This window comes from Coturnix japonica, chromosome 1 (genome assembly GCF_054131305.1).
Source record: "Coturnix japonica strain WE chromosome 1, WE-NBRP24, whole genome shotgun sequence".
Lineage (NCBI taxonomy): Eukaryota > Metazoa > Chordata > Aves > Galliformes > Phasianidae > Coturnix > Coturnix japonica.
The window spans coordinates 46,051,448-46,059,473 of NC_140663.1; the positions used below are offsets into that span (position 1 = coordinate 46,051,448).

General features: G+C 39.3%; 1 pseudogene across 1 annotated transcript; it reads right to left on the minus strand.

Moving 5' to 3' along the window:
* Positions 1–1,829: 1,829 nt before the first annotated feature.
* LOC146762390 (uncharacterized) lies at positions 1,830–5,746 on the minus strand (annotated as a pseudogene). The gene has a single exon (XR_014943287.1). The product of XR_014943287.1 is annotated as an uncharacterized LOC146762390 (transcript).
* Between the last annotated feature and the right edge of the window lie 2,280 nt (positions 5,747–8,026).

Consider the following 8,026-nt stretch of genomic DNA (forward strand, 5'->3'; position numbering starts at 1 on the left):
AACTCTAGGCGACACGGCTGGAACGCTTACCACTCTCTGAGAAATTCGAGAGAAGAAGGAGGGCACTCCAGCCTGGGAACGTGATTATATAGTGTCCTGGTCCCATGACTTATCATTACCCCTGTTGTTCTCTGGGATATGTAGTCTTCCTCTGTGGACTTCACATTCAATAGAAGTATCCATACTTTACATGATGTTATGATGTGGAATACTGATAGCAAAATTACTAAATTACAAAACCATGACACCTTCCCTTCCCTTCCCTTCCCTTCCCTTCCCTTCCCTTCCCTTCCCTTCCCTTCCCTTCCCTTCCCTTCCCTTCCCTTCCCTTCCCTTCCCTTCCCTTCCCTTCCCTTCCCTTCCCTTCCCTTCCCTTCCCTTCCCTTCCCTTCCCTTCCCTTCCCTTCCCTTCCCTTCCCTTCCCTTCCCTTCCCTTCCCTTCCCTTCCCTTCCCTTCCCTTCCCTTCCCTTCCCTTCCCTTCCCTTCCCTTCCCTTCCCTTCCCTTCCCTTTTTTGAGTGCAGCAAACCCACTATTTATGTGTTTTTGTCCAAGCAAATACTTTTTCTTCTGGCTTTGGGCCTAACACTCTTCATTCCATCTGGCTTTCAGCCCTGCAAGCTTCTTTTCACTCATAACGGAGGACTTGGGTAATTTGTTTTCCAGTTGTCATGGTTTTGTAGTTTTTGCTATTGGTTTTCTACATTATAACATCATGCGGAGCAAATAAGAACTACATGTCCTAGAGGACCTCACATTCAGAGAGGTAAATTCGTCATAGAAATGACACTTGCTCTCTTTCTCGCTGCCTGGCAGCAGGTGTGGATGTACTTCCAAGCCATGAACCTTCAGTTTCAAAGTAGGCTTCTTAGTCTTTGGAAGACCCTCTCTCTTATTTTAATTGATATATTAGCCTCAGTTTTAATTAGATTGTATTATATTGTGTTATCTTGCATCCCAATATCATAGGTAGTAAAATAAGTTTTCCACCTTATATCATTGCCACTGCTCTATTTGTCTCCTTGAGTCCAGCTCCCACCTCCTTACCCTCTTCCCCATTTTGGGGTTAGGGGGCCCACAGGCCTGCATAGATCGATCTAGATAACTCTGACACCAGTGAAATCATGATTTCAAGTTGGCTGCTTTTCGCTGAGGAGGATGGTTTTCCTCCACAGCCCAGAAAGGAATGGTTTTGATTTCACATTGTGCTCAAGGAAAGCATGATTCCTAGTAGTATTCAAAGCACCTTCCCTTTTGTTTAGTGAGAGTATTGATTTTTCTCCTTCTTCATTGCTACCCTCATTCCTTCTGTGCTACATTTTATCCTTTTGCAATTCTGTGTTTTGCTTTCTCTTTCCATTTCTCTTTCCACTTTTCTCTTTAAAATACTGTACTTTCTCTAATTTCATTTTTTTCTCCCTATAGTTTTCAATTGCTTTCTTCTCCTGTATTATTTTCCTTCCATTTTTCTTATTCCCTTTTTTTCTTCAAACACCTTTCTCAGTGAAGGGCAGCAATGAACGTAAAGTAGTAGGGGAAATCTGGTGTAGCTTGCAGTTCCTGGTGTCTGGCACATTGCATAGGCAGTCTGTTCCTCCCCTAGCCTCGCAGACTGACATGTCCGAAGTTGTGCAGTATTGGGTGCAACCAAATGGTTTAAATAGCAGTTCTCTGCAAATGCTGCTTTCTGCAAGAAGAGCTGACTCAGGCAATTCCGTAGCTGAGAAAGTGCAACTTCAGACGGCTGCTTTCCTCTGGGGGGGGGGGGGGGGGCACAGAAAGGAGTAATTTTGACTTCACCTTGTCTTCTCACTGGAAGCATAACTCCTAGCACTATTCAGAGCACCTTCCCCTTTATTAAGAGAGAGAGAGGTTTTTTTTTCTTCTTCTCCATTGCTGTACTCTTACTTTCTGTGATGAAGGAGAAAAGAAAGTAAGACTCTAAGTAAGGAGACTTGCATGTGGAGTAGTGCTAGGAGTTGTGCTCTCAGGATGTATGCAACATGAAATCAGAACTGCTCTTTTCCTGGTTCTGGAGAGAAACCCCCCCACCTCGATGGAAAGCAGTAAATTTCTGCAAATAACTTTTTGACCAAAAAAGGGCCAAATCTAATTTGCATACAACGTTTTTGCCAGATAGCACCTCCCTAGGGAAGTATCGAGTATCACTAAAAATCCCTTGCAACAACTACATCGTAACACAGCAAGTACATAATAATAGATAATAATATGCAAAGAAATTCTCAGAATAGGCATAAATTTCAAAGAAAACATATGGATATTTGTATGTTGAATGTATATAATGAGTGTGCTTTAATTCTGGCATGTGCATGCTTGGAGCAGAGATCCCTCATGCACCTAGTGCTGCAATAAATTATGTTGGCTTTATAACCTGAAATTTGAGTTGGAGAGTTTTATTCTCAGATTTCAGTGACAATGTTGGCAACCCAAATGAAACTAACTCTTGTGAGAAACACTCAGAGTAAAAAAATTCAGGTTTTGGCATGGGTCTTAGTGATAACAGCAAAGTTTATTCATTATTTCAATAATGGACACACTATTGGCAAGGGAGAAATTGCGCACCAGTCAGAAAAATTCATTCCATTATATACTCAAAGCCCAATACAGGTAATGCTCTCCTGGCACTTGCTCATTGGTTGAGTTTCTCAGGCTCACAATTTCCCCGACACTGTTGCTATGTTACATTCCCATATAAGGTCTGTTACCAACCTGTTGTTTCTCTGGTATCTTTTATACTTCCCCATGGAGATAGGAGGGCAATATTTCCAAGAGTGAGCACATTCTTTCTGTCCTGTGCTAGGCTCTCCCTGCACCCTGCACACTTGCCTTATCTTCTACCTGTCTCAATTCAACCTAAGTCAGAACACCCCAAATCCTAACTTTTTACTCTTTTCAGCAACTTTCTTTGTGGAAGAAAAACAATTTATGTAACTGTTTCACAGGAGGGTTATAAGTTCAGTTAAGGTCTACACTACATACAGAAAATACTGGAAGTTTCTACTGAAAAGACACAATCTACCTCTCACAATCCCCCTTTTTCTTTTTATCCTCTTGTATTTTTGTACCAAACTATGGAACATTTCTAATACAGGAAAACTATCTTACTAGCCTAGCTTGCTAATTGACTGCAATAATCTATCAAAACTAATTGTCTTACTATATTCCAAACTCTAATATATGATTATTATTAAGAGTAAGCAGATCAGACATAAAATCAAAATAACCACAATAGAATATAGCATCATCCAAAAAGAATATCCCACCATTGATGTTTTACATCTTTCTTTACCACTTCCATTATTCAATGTATTTCCTTCACATCGTGGTGTACAGTGATCAGAGTTCTTTGTTCATTCTCTCCGGATTGCTTCAGTAACTGTTTCAGGTCCTTATGTTGTTACAACTTCTTCATCACTGTAATATTCATTTTGATATGAACTGCTAGTAAACCTTGGATCAATGTGTAATCTTATTGTAGTAGCTGATATGAAGTGACAGGTACAGTATATGTAAAATCACACCCTGTTATTCTGGTGAGGTTACAAATACAAAGATTAGCATGAGTTCTAGTATCTATGGTATCATTATTAATCACAATAAAATTACAATGAGTCCTCAAAGTCCACAGCCTTTTCCTATATAGATCAATACAGTTTCAGGTTTTTCGTTAGGATGGATTTCAAAATGACATACATTCTGTTTTGTGTCAAGACAAATATCCTGGGCCCTGATGGTGTTGCTTTCACAAATGAATCTTTTCTGAGTTCTTACTGTACAAGCACTGACATCAACTGTCTGCCATTTCTCAGCTTTGTGATAGGCCCATTCCCAGTGTTCAATAGAGTAAAGAACAGACTCATTGTGATCTATACCTAAGGTGATTATGGCATATATAGTGTACACTGATACTTGGGCTATGGTCATCACAAATGCTGTAATGGAATCTTGTATTGGATCACAGGTGAAATTAACCTAATTCTACCAAAACTGGAACCTTCTTTCAAAGTCATTAGCATTGTCACAAATGCTCTTTTGAATCTCCTTGGATAGAGTACCTTCTTCTCCTTCCCTTATTAATGCAGATAACATAATTGAGCCTGTCTGCAACTCAGTGCCATAGAGATGTTTGCCTGAAGTGTACCAAACACTTCAGACATCAACTGATGATCCTGGGCATTAAACCCTTCCCACTGAGGCTATATATATGACAGTAACCATTATTTCTCAGTGCCAAAAGAGAGGATTGCATGGGATGGTTCAGGTCCATCATTATTGCAGACATTTTATTCATTAACAGTTCTGAATCTGTGCTGCTTATGACACCCAGTCCTTTTCCTAGAAAACCAGTAACATCCCTTTTCCCCTGATTTCCTGAGGAGAAGGTGCATTTACGTATCCAGGTTGACCATCCCACTGATGAGGTCCTCAGATATGGTGTGCAAGCAGGTTGACTAGCAGAAACATTGCCTCTCATTCAGATCTCTATCTGCTTAAGAGACCATAAGGGATTGCAAAGCCTCTGTTGCTGTCCAATATTTTCAATTACATAAGGACCTGTATTAAAAATATAAGGAATTAGTTTAATAGGAGCTTGAGTAGGTATCAATGGCTCAACTTCAATTTTCATTTGTAATGCTACACTGGGATGAACTTTGGAATTCACCCAAAAACATGTTATCATTACTGGATGTGACAAAGTAAAAGTACACCAGCATTCACGTTTAAAGGGGCAAATATGTATTTGATCTTCCAACTTGCCTTTGTCATACTTGACAGTGATCTGAGATACAGCTGCACATTTTGTGTCATTTTCAAACTGAAACCCTATCGAAACAGTTTCTCCATTGTTTTCAGTTACTGATGGAATCTGTCTATGTTCACCCTCCTCCTTTATTTTCCATTCCTGTCCGGAAACTGTGTTATTATTTCTCAGTACCACTGTCCTACTTGAGCAACATATGCACCAGTCCATGTCCATCCTATGGTACATGGGTACCATACATCTTGGGTATCAACCATAAAATCAAATGTCAATTCATTTATATCCCCATTTGCAATATATAAATAGTGGTTTCGTATAGATGAAGTTATACCAACAGTCTTGTTCTAGCTCTGTCATCTTGTAACGATGAAAATCTTCATTCTTAGGATTTTCCAGTTTAACCACATAGTTCTACAAGCCTTCAATTTCAGTGGGTCTGTGATAAGCAGATCCATTTATCACTCAGCAGCCAATTTGTATTTTCTCTTCTGGTACTGCATGAAGTTTGGCTGTTTGATAGGTATCCTTCCATCCCCACTCTTGCTCTGAATACATTTCATCCCTGTGCATTGCTATAATAGTCAGGTTCAGATCCTTATCATTGGGATGCATTCCCACAGTTCCAGTATGATTGATATGGCCATGTGACCAGGGCTACCCAGGAACTCTGTCAGTCACAAATGACCTGAGTGATCTAGATCCTGAGGAGAAGACATCTTCCTAAAAGAAGAATGTCATGGTGGGGACGAGGGTGGTTATGAGGGCATCTATTTTAAACATAGATGATAGCCTGAAGTTCTGGACAAACCAATGACAAACTGCAAATACTGGATCTGTTAGTGTGAAGTTATGCCAACAATCTGGTCTTTGTTCGGCACAGGACACCTGTTACCTACTCTTAAGATCTCTTACAGAGACTACTGTTACCCGAGATGCTTTTTTTAAGTATCCTTTTTTTTTTTTTTTTTTTTAAGTTTCCATTTTTCATTTGGCATCCTATTTGAATTTCTTCTCCAGTCCTACCAATTAAGGAGATTACTTGCTTAGATTTATCCCAAGTCCATTCCTGTTTTGAATATACTTTGCTTCCCTGCAAGACAACAGTGGTTAAGCTTAAATCCCTATATTTGGTTTTGGCTGGATTACTCATTGTACTTGCAGTGTATTGTGTATGTCCATCTTGCCATGGCCATGTTAGCTCTCTTTGACTACTGACTTTTCCTATTATGATTAATAGAAATATTGCCTCCTTAATTGTGACTTTATTTTGTCCATTTTTTTTATATATATCTTTTTTTCCAATTTATAGTTTAAAATAACAGACTGGTTTTCAGTATCTTGTTCAAACACTCTTAATAGAAAATATGAATGAACAAAAAGTCAAAAACATTAACAACCCCATTTGAGCACACTCCCATTTAATATATGTCAGTACCACTTCCCAGTCACAGGTTATATTAATTAGTTTGTTAATCCTTCCTTCTCAGTGATTCTTCTGTTTCCTCAGTGTTGGAATGTGCAGAGGCTTTTAATCATGTGTAGTGAGTCCAACCTTTCTCTGCTGTCCTCACCACTGTTTCAGTGATCAGCAGTACCTGAAATGGTCCTTCCCACTCAGGCTGAAGCCTTGAATTCTTTCAGGTGCATATTAGGACCTAGTCTCCAACACAGAATGAATGCACTAGAAATTCCAGAGGTGGAGTTTGAGCCAACAGTCCATGTTCCTTCATATGGAGATATTCCTAAGTCCCTGCTGGAAGAGGTTCATATTCAGAGAAGGGCTGAAGGTAAACACTTTGTCCATAGTAATTTGGTCTCTAAAATCAGTTTTGACAAGTGCTTTTTCAGTGTCTGATTCATTTGTTCTATTTTCCATGAAGAAGGGGGGTGCAATGGAGTATGGAACTCTCACTTTATTCCTGAAGTTCTCATTAGCTCCAGTAGGATGTATGAAGTAAAGCGGCTTCCCTTATCTGAGTCTATATTTTGCACAATCCCATATCTATGGGCTATTTGCTCCAAAATGGTCCTTGTTACTACACTAGCAGTTGCTGACGCCAAAGGGTAAGCTTCTACCCAACCCAACAAGTGATCTGCTAACAGATACTTGAACCTTCCTACCTTAGGTAGTTCAATAAAATCTACTTGTATACTGTGGAAAAGTCTAAGTCCTCTCACACTCTCCAAAGTATCAACAGAACTGAGAAAGCATAAGAACTCCAGTATGCACAACAGCATTTTTGTAGTGTATTTCAAATTGGCCCTCCAGTTCCCTGGTATGATGTGTTTCTGTGACAGCTATCTGGGAGACTAATTATGTAAAGGGGTTCTTAAGGTTCAGTGTTTGAGTTCCAGCAGGTACTGCCCACCTACAAGTTGTGATTGAAAGATCCTCCAAGACTAAATTGAGTTAAGCTGATGGTGATGGCTAGCCTAAGGAGCTGTATGCTAATACACAATTGCCCAGAATACAGGTCAAACTGGAATACTGTGGGTTTGAGTCACATTTGTCAGGTTATCCTACTGTTGTACAAGAAATAGTTGTTGCAGTATGGGATTCAGACTGTCCTCTGAAGAGAGGATCCCAAATGTTATCCCTTGAAGTGTATTTTGAGATACTGAGAGAAGCTTGGGAAGACCTGTTTGTAACCAGTGCTGGGCAATGGACACCTCAGAAGATCAAGAAAAATGACCTGTCAATGGGTCTGTTAATTACAATACCATCTTCCAATTAATGTTATTCTGTAGACATAAAGGATAATGAGGAGGGATGCCATATGTAAGTTTGTTCCTTGTATTATGATATATATGTGTACGAAGTGTAGCTTGATTACAGATGAAAGCGAAATGTTAGCATTAGATGCAGAAAACAAGAAAACACCTGAGCATTGCTGTTCAGCATGCAGCAAAAGAAAGAGGTGCGACAAGTAAAAGGAAATACATGAAGGAGTAGGTTGAGATATTGATTGAGCCACGGGGGGGTGACAGAGGACAAAGGAACAAGGATTATGGTGAAATGATGAAATAGGCAAGGAGAATGGGAAGAAAGGGATGAGGGAAAGAGAGAATGGGAAGAGGAAGGAGGAAGTAGCTTTGAAAGGGGTCTTAGCTTGATGGCAGGCCAGACCAGAAGAAATGCTCAAAATATATTTTTTATAATATTAACAATAATATTATAACATTAATAATTAATATAATTAAATAATAATTAATAATCATATATATATATGATTATTATATATAT